The sequence below is a fragment of the Chiloscyllium punctatum genome, chromosome 16 (genome assembly GCF_047496795.1).
Source record: "Chiloscyllium punctatum isolate Juve2018m chromosome 16, sChiPun1.3, whole genome shotgun sequence".
In the NCBI taxonomy this organism is placed as follows: domain Eukaryota; kingdom Metazoa; phylum Chordata; class Chondrichthyes; order Orectolobiformes; family Hemiscylliidae; genus Chiloscyllium; species Chiloscyllium punctatum.
The window spans coordinates 73,503,919-73,526,637 of NC_092754.1; the positions used below are offsets into that span (position 1 = coordinate 73,503,919).

The following is a 22,719-nucleotide window of genomic DNA, read 5'->3' on the forward strand; positions in this document are numbered from 1 at the left end:
CTCTAGCAGGGTAAACTGCTATTCTGGCCCTGGGGATAGCTACTCATCACTTTTTATCCCCAATTCCATCATGCTTTCTGTTGATCTTTGAAGTTTTTCCAATCTCTGAATTTATCCTTGGTCTTTGCCAATTTGTATGCCTTCTAGTTCAATTTCATAGACTCCCTTATTGCCTTAGACATGGCAGATTACTCCTTTTCCTACAGTCCTTCCTTTTCACTGATATATACTTTTGCTGAGAAATTTGAAAAATTACTTTGATATTCCTCCACTGTCTGAGAACTGTCCCACAGTAAAGTCTTTGCTTCCAGTCTGCATTAGCCAACTCCTGCCTCATCCTGTTGTCGTCTCCTTTGTTTAAGCACAGTATCTTGGGATTGGATTTAATCTTCCCGCTTTCCATCTGTGTTCTAAATTTTATCAGACTTATCACAAGTCTTTTTATCAGATTATGAGGTGAGATGATGTTTCCTGGGTGTTTTGGGTTTCATTGTCAGCGACCTTGGCTTTGTAATAAAGTACAGGATAGATATTCACAACAGAGTATTCTGGACGCTGTGAATGTACTACACAGTCTAAAATCATAAATCACTGTCTCCCCTCAGTTTAAAATTGCAAAATCATTATCTCCTACACGCTTCCTCACTACCTAAGTTTAGAACGCTAATCCACCTGACTATCCTGCTGTTTCTGAAAATCTCCTTTGGTGAAGATGGTGAGTTTTGGATTCATCTTTCTGGTTATTACCGTAAGAAGATAAGCCCTGGGCACAGGAGAGGCAATGCAGCCCTTCGAACCAGCTCCATCATTTAATACAGTGATGATTGAGCTCACCTCTGTCTCAACTGGATTTTCCCGCCAGCTCTCTCTCACACTTCAACCCATTGCAAATTCAACAACTGTATCTCTTCATTAAATTGGCTCATTGTCCTGGCATCCACCACATTTTGAAAAGGGAATTCCACAGATTCACAACACATCGAGACAAGTACATTCTTCCTCATGAGAATAGAATAGAGTCCCTATAGTGCAGCAACAGGGTATTCATCCATCGAGTCCACACCAACCCTATGATGAGCATCCCATTCAGACCCACCCATTCCCTGTAACCCTGCATTTCCCGTGGCTAATTGCCTAACCAGCACATGCATGGACCCTGTGAGCAATTTGGCATGACCAATCCACCTAACCTGCACATCCTTGGACTGTGGGAGGAAACTGGAGCACCGAACAAAACCATGCAGACATGGGGAGAATGTGTAAACTCCACACAGTTGCCTAACGCTGGAATCAAACCCGGGTCCCTGACGCTGTGAGGCAGCAGTGCTAGGCACTGAGCCACCTCTGCTTAAAATCTGCTGCCCATTATTACCCTCCCCACCCCACAATTGGCTGAATGTATATTCCTTACGTCAGAAGTCTGGGTGTCTAAGCGGATGTCTCAGTAAATCCCAGTGACAGCCCACATGTCCTGTGTGTCTGAATAGATATCCTATAGACAACACCCTCCAGCCCACACTTTCTTTCACTTTCCAGGGGCAGGTCCCCAGAGGCTTCATGGGGACTACAACTCCCACAGTCCCTGAGGCAGGGACCACACGTGTGTGGGGAAACCCAGCACTGTACATGGACAGAATGTGGACGGGTTTTGGAGCATGTTCTTTGGGGTAACTCGCGGAAAGCATTTCACACTGTGATTGGCTGGAGAAGGGACGCATCTGCCTATAATATTGATCTGTTGGGGGGGTCAAAGTGACACTACGCCTAGATGGGACCAAGTTCCATTCGCAACTTGTCATAACAGTGGGAATTGACCAATGGGAAACAAGGAAGAATCTGACCCATTCTCCCAGCCTGAAGGTTCCTCTTCTGTCCAGGATCTGCTACCTCCCTTTCTGTTTCCGTCTGTTTCATTCTGCTGTTACATTATTGACTTGCAGCAACTGAAGTGAAAGGAAGTGAACCCAGAAAGGGTGCAGACTCTAACCAGGCACGGGAAGTGGTGGCAGAGACCTGTTTATCAACAACTCCATGAGAATGGGGAGGGTGTACTTTAGGGGGTAGCAGAGTCAGAATGGTGGGAGAGAGTAAGTGGGCTGGAGGGTTACAGCTTTTGGGGATGAAAGGGGAAAAAGATATTCCAGAGAAACTAGAATTGTCTGCTCTGAATTTCTAACCTGTACATATTCCTTTATACAGGGTGCTAGATGGTGAAGATTTGCAGACTGAAATCTCAAAATCACGTGCAGATTGTGATTAAGTTGACCAGTATTTAATGAACCAAAGATGGAGAATCACTCAGCCAAAATCCTGCAACACTCTCTCTCACGGCATTGTCGGTCTATCTGCGCCAAATGGACTGTGAATGGTTCAAGACAGCAGCTCGCTACCATCTTCTGAAGGGTAACGAGAGATGGGGAATAAATGCGGCTGAGCCAGTGATGCCCATATCCTGGAAATGGGTTCTATCTCTAGTTGCTGAAACCCAATTGATGTTACTGCAGGATGATGAGGGACGCTGAGTGCATCCTCCAGGAGGCAGCACCATCACGTTACCCCTGCCTACACCCACACAGTAACACCACAACGCCAATGGAACAAAAGGCAGTGAGGCTAAAGGAGGACTGAAATATAGTTCTTCAAGGTAAAGTCATGAAAGGGGATTGGAATACAGCAGGAACAGGAGACTGAGCTGGATGGTCAGCTGTTTCCCATTGAATGGTGGAGCAGGATTGAAAGGCTGAATGGTCTCCTCCTGCTGCTATCTCCCAGGTATGTATATAGGCATGGAGCCCGGGTAGGAAGAAGTGGGCAGGGATTCTCCAGGAGATTGCACTTCCACAACAGTTTTCAGTGAGGGATGGTTTGATGGATTTTATTTAACATTTATCTTTAACACAAGGTTTGTAAATTTTGGCTTTAAAATGTTGCAATAGCTTTTTGCACAGCAAATAAAATTAAAGAAAATAACGTAAACTGTCTGAATATAACAGTTTTAAAGCTTTCAACCTCCTGTAAAATAAAATCCTGTCTATTCCCAGACACCATCACTTTCCAGCTACTCAAACTCCAGGGAAATATTCCCTCCCTGTCTGAACCTTTGGTTTGATTTAACTGCTTTTCAGTTGTCATTCTGTGAGGTGTGAAGCATTCTTTTTCCCCATTTCTCTGACCCAGAAATGTGAGCACAGCAACCTTCCCACCATCATAATTATCATTCTGCCATTGTGCTTTTGGTTAACCTATAATCTCCAGCAGTGCAAAAGTGAGGACCGCAGATGCTGGAAACCAGAGCCTTGATTAGAGTGGTGCTGGAAAAGGCCTCTCGCCAAAACGTTGATTTTCCAGCTCCTCGGATCCTGCCTGACCTGCTGTGCTTTTCCAGCACCACTCTAATCTACACATATAATCACCAGCAGTAAACCATTTGTGTAACCAATTGAATATTTGCAAACAAAGCCTATTACGGGTCAAGCAAACCATTACAAGTGACAGAGTGAGAAGGGACTAAATCAAAGTAGAGTTGTGGGGAGGGGGCAGCGGTGGCGATAAAGCACCGTATCCCCTGTGGTGCCCATCGAGAGCATTGATCCACACTACATGCTCCTTCTCCAAGGACACCCTACTGTGTAGCCTTTATCCTCAATCATAGAATAAAATCCCTATAGCGTGGAAGGAGAGCAGTGGCCCATCAGACCCCACCGACCATCAAAAGAACATCACGCCCAGAGCACTCTAACAGTGTCACACTGCATTTCCCTTGATGCACCTATTCTGCACAATCCTGGACACTGTGGACAATTTAGCACAACTGATCCACCTAACCTGCACATCTTTGGACTGAGGGAGGAAACCAGAGCACCTGGAGGGGACCCACACTATCATGGGGAGAATGTGGGGACTCCACACAGGCCGTTGACCAAGGCTGGACTCCAACCTTGTACCTGGTGCTGTGAAGCAGCCGTGCTACAATCACAATTTAAATCAAAACAGATGATCCCTGCTCATTGTCACAGTGCTGTTTGTGGAGACTTACTGCTCAGAGAGACATCCTGAGGTTCAGAAAGTGGCAATGTAAGTTCAGTCACCTCCAGCCCAGTTAATGTGGTTAAGAACAACAACATCAATACTCCAACAGTGTCATCATGTACAATGTCCACTCCTGACTCTGATGGACAGTAACATCAGAATCAGAGTCCTGCAGTCCACACGGAGCAGGGGGATGACCACTTCCCTGTGAGCACTCACTGGGCTCTCAATCGTGTGGAAGACGCAGCAAATGCCTTGTCTCTCACAGAGGGGTGAACAGCTCCTACCCAGTGTGAACACGCTGGGCTCTCGGGGGGTGGGATGAATCATTGAATCCCCTCTCACATGCGACCATCTGAATGGCCTCTCCCCCGTGTGGACTCACTAGGGATTCCGCAGGTGCTGCATTTGAGTGAATCTCCCCCCACACTGGGAACAAGTGAATGACCTTTTCCCCAGAGTGAGCTCGTTGGTGTTTAAGCAGGTCAGAGGACTGAGTGATTCCTTTCCCACACACTGAGCAGGTGAATGGCCTCTCCCCGGTGGGAATGCACTAATGTCTCCGCAGGTGAGAGATTTGAATGAATCCTTTCTCACACATGGAGAAGGTGAAGGGTCTAAATCCACTGTGCTATCTCTGGTGCCTCAGCAGATTGTAAGATCGAGTAAATCCCTTCCCATACATGGGGCAGGTGAACAGCCTCTCCGCAGTGTGACTGTGTCGGTGGGTGTCCCACTGGGAGGGGTAAGAGAATTCCTAATTCTAATTGAGTACGTCCTCCTGTTTTCTCGTTTGTTATTGACAATCGCATTCCCCTCGCACCAGAGCCTGTTCCAGTGTTACAGAAACAACAGAATGGTCAGCTACAGCTGGTCACCTGACTGATCACTGGACACGAACGGTTCACTCTCCACAGATGCTGCCAGACCTACTGAATTTTTCTAGCAATTTCTGATTTCCCAGCATTTGCAGATGTTTAGTTTTCCAATACTCATCTTGTGTGTTTCAGAGGAGTTTATTGATGAAATTAGACGGTTTTGAAAGTTGTACATTAGGTCACACATCAGCTATGATCATCATGAATGGCAGAGCAGAGTTGAGGGGCTGAATGGCCTCCTCCTGTTCCAATGAAAGTTACCCATCGGCAGCTTGTTGTTACATTTCACCTCACTGCTCACTTCACCTCCCTGTCTAACACACTGTTACTGACTGAACAAACCTGCTCATGGTCAGTGGCTCCCTCTCCTGCCACCCGGGTTTAACTCTCATCATGGAATGCTGTCTTGTATTACTGCAGGAATGCTCACAAGGACTAATCCTGGATGTTCAATGTTTGGGAGAAGATTTGTAGCTCGGGTGCTCATTGTTGTGGTTCTGTTTGCCGAGCTGGGAATTTGTCTTGCAAACGTTTCGTCCCCTGTTGAGGTGACATCCTCAGTGCTTGGGAGCCTCCTGTGAAGTGCTTCTGTGCCGTTTCCTCCGGCATTTATAGTGGCCTGTCTCTGCTGCTTCCGGTTGTCAGTTCCAGCTGTCCGCTGTAGTGGCTGGTATATTGGGTCCAGGTCGATGTGTTTGTTCATAGAGTCTGTGGATGAGTGCCATGCCTCTAGGAATTCCCTGGCTGTTCTCTGTTTGGCTTGCCCTATAATGGTAGTGTTGTCCCAGTCGAATTCATGTTGCTTGTCATTTGTGTGTGTGGCTACTAAAGATAGCTGGTCGTGTCGTTTCGTGGCTAGTTGGTGTTCATGGATACGGATCGTTAGCTGTCTTCCTGTTTGTCCTATGTAGTGTTTTGTGCAGTCCTTGTCCCATGCAATGATCACGCAGTTTTGTCAATTTGTATTTTAAAGAATTGTCATGAGATTCCTGTTTATTTAACAGTATTATTCATTTATTCTATTCTTATTGTAAAATATTGTTTAATTTCCAGTTCATTACACACAGAAACTACCTAATTAATTCCCATTCAAATTACAACAATAAACAGCTGATTAGTTTTCATTTGAGAAACTACAATGAGACACAATATTGCAGTCCTACCGTCCTGAGTGGGAACATTATGAAAGGAGCTTATGGAGCTGTGGTAGTATCTCTATTACTAAACCCGAGGGAAGGTTTCAACTCACACCTCCAACAGAAATATATTAAGAGCTGCTCTGAATGTTGATTAGAGAGTACCGAAGCACAGGTTGAATTGCTATTCAATCCAACATTAGATGTGCTTTTATCTATTATATCAATAATCACAAAATCTGATACTTATCAGATTGCCAGGTTACCAAGAAATATGTGTTGGAAAATTCGCTTTAGCCACTTTGCTTTTACAAAAGACTTTCATCTGTCCCTGTTTTCTCTAAGTGAAAGAAATCTGAAGAGGATTTTCACTTTTACGAAAAAAGGGGACATGTTTCCCATATAAATTAATGCTTCTTCGACTAACGCCTTTTCAGATTATGTAAGGTTTCATAATAATGCTTTAATTTCGGATAGTGGGGATATCTGTATCGAATTCTGTCACTTATAAATTCCTGGAGAATATTTGAAACTGTTGCAGAATTCAAGATTACGATGTCTAAGTAATTAGATTGATTTTTTTTTGTTACAAAGGGGCAAGTCCAAACAATTGAAACACATTAAACATTGTTCTCTCATGCTATAAATTTGAAATAAAGTTGATACCTTCTTCAGTAAACTAACAAACTCTACCATCTATTACTTGTCAGTCAGCTGATTGCCTACTTTGTAACTAAATGTTGTGATTCATCTAAATATTACTCTGTCCTTTGATCAAAGTGAATTTGTAATTGTTGTTCAGTTTATGAATTGTCAGATACTTGTTTTTATTTTTCCATTCACCTGTTCATTTTGACCGTAAGATTGAAATGCTTTGAAAATATTGGAGTTTATCATTTAAAAATAAGGTTTGCACATCTCTCACATATCTCATTTCTTGTATTATGATTCAAGAATGTTTTCTGGTGGAATTCAAGTAAATTCCAGACATTTGTTCACTTCAAATAAGCTCTTTAACACCTAGTTATCAATCTGATGTTAATGTTTCAGCTGGTTACATTGACATTGATTAGGTACTCATTCAGAGAGATCAACTGACAATTATAAACTATTTGCAGGATTATTGAATTGAAAGAAAGATTCAGACGTGCAAACATTTTTTGGAAGGAATTGCTTTTTCATTCAAATGTGTAGGCTTTTCAAGAATTCTATATCGCCTTTCACTGGTTTTCTTGAAGAGAAATCAAATTTATAATGCATGTGAATTCAAATGTGTTCGTATTTTGAAATTTGCATTAGATTTAAGACAGTTCAATTTATTTTCTTTAATTTTATTTGCTGTGCAAAAAACTTTTACAACATTTTAAAGCCAACATTTAGAAACCTTGTGTTAAAGATAAATGTTAAATAAAATCCATCAAACCATCCCTCACTGAAAACTGTTGTGGAAGTGCAGAATTGTGGAGAATCCCTGCCCACTTCTTCCTATCCGGGCTCCATGACTATATACAGACCTGGGAGATAGCAGCAGGAGGAGACCATTCAGCCTTTCAATCCTGCTCCACCATTCAATGGGAAACAGCTGACCATCCAGCTCAGTCTCCTCTTCCTGCTGTATTCCAATCCCCTTTCATGGCTTTACCTCGAAGAACTATATCTAAGTCCTCCTTTGGTTTCACTGCCTTTTGTTCCAGTGGCGTTGCTGTGTAGGTGCAGGCAGAGGTAATGTGATGATGCTGCCTCCTGGAGGATGTACTCAGCCTCCCCCTTCATCCTGCAGTAACATCAACTGGGTTTCAGCAACTAGAGATAGAACCCATTTCCATGATATGGGCATCACTGGCTCAGCCAGCATTTATTCCCCATCTCTCGTTACCCTTGAGAAGATGGTAGTGAGCTGCTGTCTTGAACCATTCACAGTCCATTTGGTGCAGATAGACCGACAATGCTGGGAGGGAGAGTGTTGCAGGATTTTGGCCCAGTGATTCTCCATCTTTGCTTCTTCAAATGCTGGTTAACTTAATCACGACCTGCACGTGATTTTGAGATTTCAGTCTGCAAATCTTCACCATCTAGCACCCTGTATAAAGGAATATGTACAGATTAGAAATTCAGAGCAGACAATTCTAGTTTCTCTGGAATATCTTTTCCCCTTCCTTCCCCCAAAGCTGTAACCGTCCAGCCCACTTACTCTCTCCCACCATTCTGACTCTACCTACCCCCTAATGTACACCCTCCCCATTCTCATGGAGTTGTTGATAAACAGATCCATGCCACCACGTCCCGTCCCTGGTTAGACTCTGCACCCTTTCTGGGTTCACTTCCGTTCCCTTCAGTTGCTGCAAGTCAATAATGTAACAGCAGAATGAAACAGACGGAAACAGAAAGGGAGGCGGCAGATCCTGGACAGAAGAGGAACCTTCAGTCTGGGAGAATGGGTCAGATCCTTCTTCATTCCCTATTAGGTGATTCCCAGCATTACAATGAATTGGGGATGGAGAGTGGCCCTACATGGGTGTAGTGACACTTTCACCCCCCAACAGATCAATATTATAAGCAGATACATTCCTCCTCCAGCCAATCACAGTGTGAAATATTTTCCGCAAAGTATACTTACCCAAAGCACATTTCCAAAACCCACCCACATTCTGGACATGTACAGTGCCTGGTTTCCCCGCACACGTGTGGTCCCTGCCTCAGGGATTGTTGGAGTTGTAGTCCCCATGAAGCCACTGGAGCCCTGTCTCAGGAAAGTGAAAGAAAAGTGTGGACTGGATGATGTTGTGTATAGTATCCCCATTCAGATACACAGAACATATGGACTGTCACTGGGTTTTACTGAGACATCTGCTTCCACAATCTGATTTTCTGATGTAAGGAATATAGATTCAGCCAACTGGGGTGTGGAGGGGTTAATAGGAGGAGCAGATTTTAAGCAGAGGTGGCTCAATGGTTAGCATTGCTGACTCACAGCGTCAGGGACCTGGATTTGATTCCAGCCTTAAGCAACTGTGTGGAGTTTACATGTTCTCCCCGTATCTGTGCGGGTTTCCTCTGGGTGCTCCAGTTTCATCCCACAGTCCAAAGATGTACAGGTTAAGTAGATTGGCGATGCTAAATTGCCCACAGTATCCATGCGTGTGCAGGTTAAGCCATTAACCATGGGAAGTACAGGGAACGGGTGAGTCTGAATGGGATGCTCATTATAGGATTGGTGTGGACTCCATGGATGATTACCCTGTTTCTGCATGGTAGGGATTCTATTCTATACTCATGAAGAAGAATGTACCTATCTCAATGTGCTGTGAATCTGTGGAATTCCCTATTCAAAATGCGGTGGCTGCCAGGACAATGAGCAAATTTACTGAAGTGATAGAGATGTTGATTTTGCAATGAGTTGAAGGGTGAGAGAGAGCAGGCGGGAAAATCCAGCTGAGACCGAGGTGAGCTCAATCATCACCGTATTAAATGGTGGAGCTGGTTCGAAAGGCTGCATTGCCTCTCCTCTGCCCAGTGCTTATCTTCTGACGGTAATAACTGGAAAGCTGAATCCAAAACTCACCACCTTCACCAAAGGAGATTTTTTGACAAAGCAGGATAGTCAGGTGGATTAGCGTTCCAAACTTAGATAGTGAGGAAGCGTGTGGGAGATAATGATTTTGCAATTTTAAACTGAGGGGAGTTAAAAATCACACAACAACAGGTTCTTGTCCAACAGGTTTAATTGGATTATGATGAAGGAGCAACGCTCTGAAAGCTAGTGTGTTACCAATTAAACCTTTTGGACTCTTACCTGGTGTTGAGATTTTTAAATTTATACACCCCAGTCCAACATTGGCATCTCCAAATCATGTAAACTGAGGGGAGACAGTGATTTATGGTTTTAGACTGTGTAGTACATTCACACTGTCCAGAATACTTTGTTTTGAATACCTATCCTGTACTTTATTACAAAGCCAAGGTCTCTGACGATGAAAACCAAAACACCCAGGTAACATCACCTCACCTCGTAATCTGATAAAAAGACTTGTCATTAATCTGGTTGAATTTAGAACACAGATGGAAAGCGGGAAGATTAAATCCAATCCCAAGATACTGTGCTTAAACAAAGGAGACTACAATAGGATGAGGCAGGAGTTGGCTAATGTAGACTGGGAGCAAAGAGTTTAGGTTGGGACAGTTGACAGCCAGTGGAGGAATATCAAAAATGTTTTCAAACTGCTCAGCAAAAGTATATATCAGTGAAAAGGAAGGACTGTAGGAAAAGGAGTAATCTGCCATGGACGACTAAGGAAATAAGGGAGTCTATCAAACTGAAATAGAAAGCATTCAAATTGGCAAAGACCAAGGAGAAACTAGGAGATTAGAATAACTTTAAAGATCAACAGAAACCTAGATGGGATTGGGGGAGAAAAGCAATAAGTAGCTATCCCCAGGGCCAGAATAGCAGTTTACCCTGCTAGAGGGGAACCTATTGTGTGAGGAACATATGGCCTCTGTAATTGTTGAAGCACTTAACTGTTACCATAGAGATAATCCTGATCAAGTTCAAAATCACAGCACACTCCAAAAGCTTGTACTTCCAAATAAACCTGTTGGACTATAACTTGGTGTTGTGTGGTTTTTAACTTTGCCCACCCCGCTCCAACACCGGCTCTTCCACATCAGAATCCTGGCAGACAGCCCCACTGCAACTGAAGTGCCTGTCAGATACTTGACTGAGCCACAGGCCTGTGGGGGAGGGGTATGTGGTTTAACCACAAAGTGCTGAGCTGAACTCGACTTTTTAACTGCCAATGCCATGGAGATAATACTGAGAGACAGCGTCCATTCAAAACCACAAACCACAAAGGTATAAGAATGGGAGCCATACATCGGACAGGCTGGGAGTTACCTGATGCTTCCTGGAGGTGTTCTGCATGGACACTATCCAGGTAACTGCCATGTTTCATCAATAAAGACTCAAAGACGACCTCTCAGAGTTCTGTACCTGGTTATTCCTATCCAGCAGGGTTCAGGAATATGAGTACACAGCAGTCAGTCTTCACAGTGGAGAACACGAAGAACATGGCAGTAATTGATAAGGAGACGGAGGAAGGCAAGGACCAAGAAACAATCATTATCACGAAAGTGTTAGAGCTGGGTAAGCTAATGGAGCTAAAGGTAGACACGTCTCTTTGCCCTGATGGAATACATCCCAGGGTGCTACCAGAGATAGCGGGAGAAATAGTAAATATACTTGGAATCAGAGTCCTACAGCAGAGGCAGGCACATTGGACCAAACTGGCCCATGCCGGCCAATATGTCCATCCACGCGAACCCCATTTCCCTGCACTTGGCTCATCTGCTTCTGACCCTTTGCTATCCATGTATTTGTCCAAATGTCTTTTACATGTTGTTAATGTACCCACCCCAACCACTTCCACTGGCAGCTCATTCCATATACATACCATCCTCTGTGTAAAACAGTTGCCCCTCAGGTTCCTTTTCAGAATTTCTCCTCTAACCTGAAACTGATGCCCTCCACTCCTTGATTTCCTGGGAAAACGACTGAGTGCATTCACCTTACTCAAGCCTGTCACAATATTATACACTTCCAGAAATAGATCTCCCCTCTGTTTCCTCGGCTCTAAACAAAAAAAATCCTCGTTTGTCCAACCTCTCCCTCTAACTCAGACCCCTGAGCCCATTTCTTCTGCACCTTATCCAGTTTAATAACTGAAACCTACACTCCATTCATCACATTTCCAGTGTCTCCCCACGGCACTGGAACCAACGTGACAACGCCAACGGATTACAAGCCACAATCGATAATTAACTCCTTTACAACAATCCCGTTTTCATAGTATTTTCCACGGTGCAGGTATCCTTGTGTCTTTCTGGTTGCATGGTTAATTAAAAACTTGTCCTCATACAAAACAAATCTGTAACTTAATTGTTCCTGGGAAATGTGACATGTATTTTCAGACTTTTAAAAACAAATGAAATCTCTCTCCACAGTCACCACACTAACATGGACTTGGCTGTGTCTCAGTAATGTTTTAAGTCACATTGAGATTTGAAATATTCACTCACGGACAGAATACACACCTGTCCTTCCACATGAAAAGGTCAATGATATTCAGATCGGCACAGATCAAGTAACTATCAAAACGGAACATGAAATTCAATTTGAATTTCTCATCCACAAATCCGCCCTTTCAATACCCTACAACAGAGAAAACAATTCACCACTGTTAATACAGGATGGAAATTCATAAGACAATCATAGGATTAAATTGTAGTTTCTTTGATCCCCCAAAGCTTTAATTCACAGTCTCACAATTTCTCTCTTCTGTGAACTGAAATCCAAACCAATCTCCTCACTCCTTTCCTCCACACCCAGTTCTAGTACTCTCTCCTCTCATTGAATTCAGCTTCCTCGCTCCTACCTGCAGACTAAGAGCCAAAACAAAGGTGTGGCACGATGGCACTGCTGCCCCACAGCACTGGGGTCCCAGGTTCGATTCCAGCCTTGGGTGACTGTCTGTGTGGAATTTGCATGTTCTCTCCGTGTCTGCGTGGGTTTCCTCCGGGTGCTCCGGTTTCCTCCCACAATCCAAAGATGCGTAGGTCAGGTGAATTAGCCATCTAAATTGCCCAGAGTGTTAGGTGCATTAGTCAGAGGGAAATGGGTCTGGGTGGGCTACACTTCAGAGGGTCGGTGTGGACTGGCTGGGCTGAAGGGCCTGTTTCCACACTGCAGGAAATCTAATCTAATCTAATCAAATCAATGAATCTGATTGGGAGCCTCCTGGGTGTTGGTGAATCCTCCCCCCACCTTCCAGGGTTTCCTTCCTGGTCAGACCAACATTGATTTTTTTTTCCAATCTGGAACCTGTTATTTATTTCCCCACACCAACCCTCTGATGAGAGCCATCCTCCACACACTGGACAAATCATAAATGGTTGAACTAAAATGAACCAAATTAGAACTTTAATTGCAGGCCCACCTTTGTTCCTTTCCATAACATTCCTGAATCTTCACCCGAGTTCTGATAACTTTCTGCAAAATGCTCCCCCACTGATATGCCGACCACTTGTCACGATACCAGGGCAGGGACCATTCCCCTGGGTCCTGTTCTCAGAGGGAGGAAGGGAGGGAGCAGCCAGTGACAGATCAATCCTACACACCCAGAGCCTCCCTCCCTGGCACTGACCCACCCTGCACATACGCCAACAATTGGCCAGCACTGCGCCCGTGCACTGGTCTCCCCTCCTACAGAGCATGCTCCAGATCACACAGGTGCCTGGGTGATTGACAGCAGCTGCACCCAATAGAGTGGAGGGGGCGGGGCTGGAGGACTGGGACAATGGGATTGTAAACAACAAATGAATGTGGAGGACACTGGGGGATGGACAGGTCAGTGAGGGAGAGGATCAGTGCAGCAGCAAGAAGGGATCCTGGACAAACTGAGCAATGGGAGAGTCTGACAGGAGAGAAACTACAGGAAGGTTCTGTTTAGAGGCTCAGGCAGGGACAGCTGGGAGACAGTATGGTCTGGTGGCTTGGGCAGGTTTACTAATCAGCCTCTTCAAAGATGCTGTTACCAAACTCTGAACCCGATTCTCTTGGTCCAGAGATAAGGACACTACCACCATTTCTTGGTGGGCTAGTGGAAAGAAGGGAAGATTTTCTCAATCTCACTCACATGGAAACTCCATGAGCTCCTCCCACTTACTGTCTACGGTGGGGAAGGAGGAGACAGAGCAGATGCGAGGGGGTTGAGAGATATTGGGACTGCCTTTCAAATGGAACTCATCTGTGTTGGTTTTATTAAGACGACTCAGTTCACAGTCACCAACACAAAGCTGGTGTATGGGAACTTTATCCAGAATATTAACACCCATAACTGGGTGACACAGACCCCAATGTACAGAGTAAAGTCCTGGATATTAATAACGGCTGTGTGTGTGAGAAATCACGTCTCATGAATTTGAGTCAATTTTCTTGAAGTAACAACAAAGAAGATTGATGAGGGCAAAGCAGTGGAAATGATCTACGTGGTTGTCAGTAAGGCGTTCAACAAGCTTCCCCATGGGAGACTGGTCAGCAAGGTTAGATCTCATGGAGTACAGAGAGAACTAGCCATTTGGATACAAAAGTTCATTAAAGGTAGAAGACAGGAGGGTGGTGGTGGAAGTTTGCTTTTCAGATTGGAGACCTTGGGCGGCACGGTGGCACACTGGTTAGCACTGCTGCCTCACAGCGCCAGAAACCTGGGTTCAATTCCCACCTCAGGTGACTGACTGTGTGGAGTTTGCACATTGTCCCCGTGTCTGCGTGGGTTTTCTCCCACAGTCCAAAGATGTGCAGGTTAGGTGAATTGGCCATGCTCAGTTGCCCGTAGTGTTAGGTGCAGGGGTATATGTAAGGGAATGGGTCAGGGTGGGTGCGCTTCAGCGGGTCGGTGTGGACTTGTTGGGCCGAAGGGCCTGTTTCTACACTAAGTAATCTAAAAAAAAACCTGTGACCAGTGGGGTGTCACAAAGGATCGGTGCTGGATCCACTAATTTTCATAATTTATATAAATGATTTGGATGTGAATATAGGAAGTAATGTTAGTAAGATGACACCAAAATTGGAGGTGTAGTGGACAGTGAAGAGGATAACCTCAGATTATAATGGGATCTTGATCAGATGGTTGAATGTGCTGAGGACTGGCAGATGGAGTTTAATTTAGATAAATGTGAGGTGCTGCATTTTGGGAAAGCAAATATTAGCAGGATGGATACACTTAATGGTAAGGTCCTCGGGAGTGCTGCTGAACAAAGAGACCTTGGAGTGCAGGTTCATAGCTCCTTGAAAGTGGAGTAGCAGGTAGATAGGATAGTGAAGAAGGTGTTTAGTATGCTTTCCTTTATTGGTCAGAGCACTGAGTATAGGAGTTGGGAGGACATATTGCGGCTGTACAGGACATTGGTTAGGTCACGCTCAGAATATTGCGTGCAATTCTGGTCTCCTTCCTATCAAAACAATATTGTGAAACTTGAAAGGGGTCAGCAAAGTATTACAAGCATGCTGCCAGGGTTGGACGATTTGAGCTACAGGGAGAGGATGAATACATTGTTTTCTCTGGAGCGTCAGATGCTGATGGGTGACCTTATAGAGGTTTATAAAATCATTCGGGGCATGGATAGGGTAAATACACACGGTGTTTTCCCTGTGGTGGGGGAGACAGAGAGGGAAGGGTGACCGTTATTTTGTAGATCTACAACACAACGCTGTTCCTTTTTTCTCCCTATCCCCTTCAATCCCACTGAAGGGCTCAGAACAAGTGCACAAACCCTGGAAAGTAGAGTTTCAGGGTGCTCAAGTGCTGAAGGCTGCATTTGGGACGCTGACCTTTATTGGTCTGTGCACTTATCAATAAATGGACCTGGGTTCAATTCCACTGTCCTGGATTCATGTCTGTGGCCACAGACACACCTGTCTCTGACCCTGACGAGTGGATCTCCTGTCACTATAGCTCTGCCTTTCTCCCTCCTCCCGTTCTGTGCAGCAGAGCTATCTGTAGTGTCATGAACCTGGCTGTTGCTGATTTCCCCTGAGAGTCCACCCCACCTGCTCCCCCCTTATAGAATCCCAAGCGGTGCACAATATCTGTTTGAAAAGGGGAACGATCAATGGGGTCCTTCCTGACCATTTACTTGATCTGATGGTCACCCATTCCCTTTCTGCCTGTGTCACCCTCACCTGCAGTGTGACTAACTCACTAAACGTGCTGTCCATAACATTCTCAGTATTGCTCCACAGTGAGTTCACTCTCAGCTCCAGGTCTGAAAAACAGTTTCCCAGTAGCTGCAGATGGGCACTCTTCCTGCACACATAGCCGTCACAGACACTGGAAGTGTCACTTATTTCCCACATTGTGCAAGAGGAGCACACCACTGGTCTAAGGGCTCCTGTCACAATGTCTCTCTAGTTTCAGCTAGTTACTCCCATTAGGAGAATCTAAATGAGCTAGCAACCTTCCTTCTCTTCAGACATTTCCATTATAATCAAAAGCCCCGAACTTTACTTAAGCTGACATTTTATACTATAAAATTTGTTTTTAAAGAAAACTCAGCAGGTATCGCTTACAACTTGCCTGTTCCCATTGAGATCACGTGAATTTCTGAACAGCCTGAACTAAAACTGAAGCTGAGGTTCACCTTCTCCCTGTCTCCCCTTGCTCTGTTTACACCCAACTCCAAAACACACTCATTGAGCCAAGCAGCCCTCACAGTGCAGCCCTGTCATTTTCATTGTCTGCTCACACCTACACTGCCCTCAGCCTCCTGTACTGTTCGAATGCATCTCGATGGGAGCTCAGGGACAGCATCTCATCTTTCAATTCAGCCCTTTGTAACCCCAGAGTCAACAAGGACTTCAGTAGTTTCTCGATGAACAGACAGTTGTCAGAATCTGGAACATTCCACCCAAAATGGTGCTGCAATTTGAGTGCATAAGGAATTTTAATGAGAAATTTGCAGGGAATTGAAAATGAGGAGTTTACAGATGAACATCATGAAGTGGGTGATTGGGTCTAAATCTGACAGTTCCTAAATCTGATGAGGTATGATTTGGATAAATCTGTGCTCCCTTTCAGGCCAATGACACCTTGCCCAGAATTAAACACAAACCCCAAGGGTGATCCAACCACAAATTTGACTATTAGATTAGATTACTTACAGTGTGGAAACAGGCCTTTCGGCCCAACAAGTCCACACCGCCCCGCCAAAGCGCAACCCATCCATACCCCTACATTTACCCCTTACCTAACACTACGGGCAATTTAGCGTGGTCAATTTACCTGACCTGCACATCTTTGGACTGTGGGAGGAAACCCACGCCGACACGGGGAGAATATGCAAACTCCACACAGTCAGTCGCCTGAGACGGGAATTGAACCCGGGTCTCTGGCACTGTGAGGCAGCAGTGCTAACCACTGTGCCACAGTGCCGCCCGTGCTTCTTTTTGCTTGAAGGAAACAGATACTTTCCCACAGGCAGAACAGACACACCTTTCTCCTTCCACAGTTAAATGTCAATGGTATTCAGATCCTGATGACCCTGCTGACGAGAGAAAATTGCTTTTGAGATCCCTGTCTCAATTATTCTCAATTAATATCCTATAAAATGAATTCACAAAACAAAACTCACAGTCAGTGCAGGCTGAACAGTAAAGGCAACAATTTCTCTTGGTATGTGTTTGATGTGTAAATGCTCCGCTTTCAATCACCCCTCCCCCACCAAGGAAGAGGACATGTCCATGTGCCTCGCTGTACCTTGCCCCAAATAAAGATGGCGGCCATAACCCAGGACCTGAGGGCCACATCCATTTTCCCATTTGCTGTAAACGTGGGACCAAGAGTTACTAATTCAGGCCTAACTAGCTGTTCAGAGTGTAATTATGGGCGGCACGGTGGCACAGTGGCTAGCACTGCTGCCTCACAGCGCCAGAGACCCGGGTTCAATTCCTGCCTCAGGCGACCAACTGTGTGGAGTTTGAACGTCCTCCCCATGTCTGCGTGGGTTTCCTCCGGATGCTCCGGTTTCCTCCCACAGTCCAAAGATGTGCAGGTCAGGTGAATTGGCCATGCTAAATTGCCCATATTGTTTGGTAAGGGGTAGATGTAGGGGTATGGGTGGGTTGCGCTTCGGTGGGGTAGTGTGGACTTGTTGGGCCGAAGGGCCTGTTTCCACACTAAGTAATCTAATCTAATAAACCCTCCCCATTCCCATTTCCTCCTCCTGCGTAAACCAAGGGTCATTCTAGGCCCAGTGACCCTTCCTCAGAACCGATGGCAGCTGGGAAAATTAGAATCCCTACTGTGTGGAAACAGGCCATTCGGCCCAACAAGTCCACACCCACCCTCTGAAGAGTTTCTCAACCAAACCCATTCCCCGACCCTATCATTCTACATTTCTCCTGACTAATGCAACTAACCTATACATCCCTGAACACCACAAGAAATTTAGCTGGGCCAATTCACCTAACCTGCATATCTTTGGACTGCAGGAAATAGGGGTATAAAGAGTAGATAATAGGTGGGGACAGAGCCCAAAGAGAGACAGGAACATTTGGAAAGACAAAGGAGTGGATAACAATCTGGCTGGGAGGGTGCATAGCTGTTAATGGAGGGGACAGGAACCTGTGTCTGGCAACATCTCAGTGGAGGTACTGGAAATGGCAGCTGATGATCTACGTTCTGCTGCAAAACAGACCCCAAGCTTCCAGTTGCCTGTCACTTTAACACATGAGTTCTGTTCCGTGGCCAACATCTGTCTCATGCTTACTGCAGTGTTCCAGTGAAGCTTGATGCAAGCTGGCAGAACACTCTAGAACATACCAAAACGCCCCGTATTTCAAGGACTGCAATTTCCCCTCCCGTGTGGTCAACAATACTCTCCAGTGTATCTCCACCACTTCCCACACCTATGCCATTGAACTACACCTCTCCATCTGCAGCAAGGATAGAACCCCCTAGTCCTCACCTTCCACCCAGATACAACGCATCAGCATCCGCCATTTCCACCACCTACAAATCACATCCCACCAGATAGATTTCCCTCTCCATTCCTTTCAGCATTCCACAGAGATGATTCTCTGTGAATTCCTAGTCAGATCCATCCACCCTCCACCCTCCAATGCAAGAGGTGTAAAACCTATGCCCACACATCCCCTTCACCCATAATGGATCCTTCCACATCCAGCAGAGAATTTCCAGCACGTCCAAACACCTCACCTATTATGGCCTTTGCTTTCGATGTGGTCTCCTCTCCACTGGGGAGTCAGGACACCAACCTCCGGAATGTTTCAGGGAACATTTCTGGGACACATGCACCAACCAACCCCACCATCCTGTGGCCGAATACGCCAACTTCCCCACCCACTCCGCCGAGGACATGCAAGTCCTGGGCCACCTCCACCACCAAATCCCAGCCACCCGACGCTTGGAGGAAGAAAATCTCATCTTCCACATTGGGACCCTTTAACCACAGAATCAAGGTTTCCTCATCTCCCCTCCCTTACCTTATCCCAGATCCAATCCTCCAACTCGACAACACCCCCTTGAGCTGTCCCACCTGTTCAACTTCCTTTCCAATTATCCACTCCACCCTCTCTCCATTACCCTCCACCTACATCTAGCCTTCCTAGCTCCCTTCCCACCAACCCCACACATCCCTCTTACTTATCTCTCAGCCATCTTACTACCCCCCTTCTCCATCCAATCCCGGCATTCCTGATCAAAGACTTATGCCCAAAACGTCGATTCTCTTGCTCCTGAGATGCTGCCTGACCTGCTGTGCTTTTCCAGCGCCACACATTAACACAAGCTGGAAGAACAACACCTCATCTTCTACTTGAGGACCCTGCACCTCTCTCGCCCCAGTATCAAATTCAATTATTTTAGGTCCTGAACTCTCCAATGTCCTAGTGCCCTAGGCTCTTAACCCACATACCAGTCCTTGTTATCATATAGCCTGCCATTATACACTACCTATGGCTAGCCACTAACAGTGGCCATAAACAGCTATTCACCCTCCCCCAGCCAGATCGTTATCCACTCCTTTGTCCTACTGCTCCCATCTTTCTTTGGACTCTATCACCACCTATCATTTACTCCTTAACCCCAACTTTCTGCATATAAACAGACATTTCTTTTCAGTCACATCAGTTCTGAGGAAGGGTCAGCAGATCCAAAATGTTAATTCTGATTTCTCTTCACAGATGCTGCCAGACCTGCTGAGCTTTACCAGTACCTTTTGGCTGTTGTGAGAGATTTACAGCATCCGCAGTTCTTTTGGTTCTAATTTACCAGGAATTTCTAATTCAGGTCTCGCCGCCTAAAACCGTGTGTTTATAAACACTACCAGTCCATACAAACTCAATTTCTCTCCCAGTCTCTGCTGTCTCTCTCACTCCCTGAGTACAACCCCACCACAGTCACACTGCACCTGCACAGTTCATGGTCACGTGTTGGCCACTGGACCCACCCCTCATTCACTCCCATTGGCTGGAGGATCACACCAACTCTCCTATGAAGCTGCCATCAACCACCCGGGCCCCATTGTTACACGAGTTGTGCACTCCTCCCAGGAGTATCGGAGGCTGAAGGGTGACCTTATAGAGGTTTATCAAATCATGAGGGGCATGGATAGGATAAATAGACAAGGTCTTTTCCCTGGGGTGGAGGAGTCCAGAACTAGAGGGCGTAGGTTTAATGTGAGAGGGGAAATATATAAAAGGGATCAGAGGGTCAAGTTTGTTCACAGCAGGTGGTGCGTGTATGGAATCTTCTGTCAGGGGAAGTGATGGAGGCTGGTACAATTATACCCATCCAGATGCCAAATGGTCTATGTATTGGAAGGGTGTAGTGGGATGTGTACCAAGTGTTGGCAAATGGGACGAAGTTAGGTTAGAATATCTGGTCAGCATGGACTAGTTTGACCAAAGGGGTTGTTTTCCTGTTGTACATCTCTATGGCTCTGCACTGGCATGACCTTCAACATTCAGTGAAAGGGGGCAGTATCACAGAGTAGAGGGACTGGGGGCTTTTCAGCACATTGGGGCTGTACTCTCTCCCTCTGGAGATGGTGCCAGTCTGTCCCAATTCACCTCCCATTTGCCTGTAGTCCTCTAAATCCTTCCTTAAAAGAAGCTAAATTGCAAATTTGTTTTGACAATAATTACTGAATCTGCATCCAGCTGTCGTTCAAACTGATCCAGATGCTCAGAACTTACGGAATAAAATAATGTGCACATTTTTAACCTGCATTATTTGCCAATTACTTGAAAGTGGTTACTAAAAATTGTGACGTTAATAATTTCTCCCTCTGTCTCTCGAAATTAAATATCCTGGAAAGAAATCTGCTCCTGGTTGAAATCACTGCTTAACCTTCCGAGCTCCAAGGAGAATTATCTGACCTTCTGCTAACTCTCCACATAGAGAAACTTATATTAATTTTAATGTTTCAGTGCTATCAAGATGTACAGCACAGAAACCAACCATTCAGTCCAACTTGTCCATGCCGACCAGATATTCTAAATTAATCTCGTCCCATTTGACAGCACTTGGCCCATAACCTTCTAAACTTTTCCTAATCACTTACCCAAATCAGATGCCTTTTCAATGTTGCAATTGTACCAGCCACCACACTTTCTCTGGCAGCTCATTCCATACACATACCACGTTCAGCTTGAAAACAATGCCCCTCAGATCGTTTATAAATGGTTTTCCTCACTCCTTAAGCCTGTGCCCCATAAATGTGGACTCACCTAACCTGGGAATAAGACCCTGGCTGTTCACCCTATCCATGTCCCTCACAATTGTATCAACCACTGAGGTCACCTCTCAGCATCCGATGTTCCAGGGAAAACAGCCCCAGCCTATTCAGCCTATCCCTATATAGCTGAAACCCTCAACCCTAGTAAGATCTTTGCACATCTTTTCTGAACCCTTTCAAGTTTCACAATATCATTCTGATAGTGGGGAAACCAGGACTGAAAGCAGAATTCCAGAAGTGGCTGAATCAACGTGCTGAACAGCCACAACTCCTATACTCAATCCACTAACCAGTAAAGGCAAGGATACGAAACACTTTCTTCACAACCCTGCCTATCTCTGATTCCACTTTCAAGGAACTATGAATCTGCACTCCAAGTTCTCTTTGTTCAGCAACACTCCCCAGGACCTTCCCATGAAGTGGATAAGTCCTGCCCTGATTTGATTTTCCACAACGGAGCACCTCACATTTTTCTGAATTAAACTACATCTGCCACTCCAAAGCCCATTTGTTTGAAGTCCCATTGTAATCTGAGGTAACCTTCTTCCCTGTCTACTGCACCTCCATTTTTGTATCTATGTAAAGTCACTGACCATACCTCCTATATTCACAGAGAAAACATTTACATAAATGATGAAAAGCAGGGACCCAGCAACAATCCTTACAGCATATTGCTCATAGAACATAGAACATTAAAGCAAAGTACAGGCCCTTTGGCCCTCGATGTAGCACCGACCTGTCATACCAATCTGAAGCCCATTTAACCAACACTATTCCATGTACATCCATATGCTTGTCCAATAACGACTTAAATGTACTTAAAGTTGGTGAATCTACTACTGTTGCAGGCACAGCATTCCATACCCTTACTACTCTGAGTAAAGAAATTACCTCTGACACCTGTCCTATATCTATCACCCCTCAATTTAAAGCTATGCCTCCTCGTGCTCGCTGTCACCATTCTTGGAAAAAAGCTCTCCCTGTCCACCCTATCTAACCCTCTGATTATCTTGTATGTCTCTATTAAGTCACGTATCAACCTTCTTCTCTCTAATGAAAACAGCCTCAAGTCCCTCAGCCTTTCCTCGTAAGACCTTCCCTCCATACCAGGCAACACCCTAGTAAATCTTGTCTGCACCCTTTCAAAGCTTCCACATCCTCCTTATAATGTGGGGAATAGAACTGCACATAATACTCCAAGTGCTGCCTCACTAGAGTCTTGTACAGCTGTAGCATACATAACCTCATGGTTCCGGAACTCGATCCCTCTATTAATAAAGGCTAAAACACTGTATGCCTTCTAAACAACCCCGTCAACCTGGGTAGCAACTTTCAGGGATCTGTATGTACCTGGACACTGAGAT

At 45.2% G+C, this 22,719-nt stretch overlaps 1 long non-coding RNA gene across 1 annotated transcript in view; it reads right to left on the bottom strand.

Moving 5' to 3' along the window:
* Positions 1 to 6,305: 6,305 nt before the first annotated feature.
* The window catches only part of LOC140487212 (uncharacterized), a 31,358-nt gene continuing 14,944 nt past the window's right edge, over positions 6,306 to 22,719 (bottom strand). The window contains exons 5-6 of the long non-coding RNA XR_011962764.1: positions 8,661 to 8,783; positions 6,306 to 8,123 (exon numbers count right to left, since the gene is read on the bottom strand). This is a non-coding gene — a long non-coding RNA (uncharacterized lncRNA). The remainder of the gene's footprint in view (positions 8,124 to 8,660; positions 8,784 to 22,719) is intronic.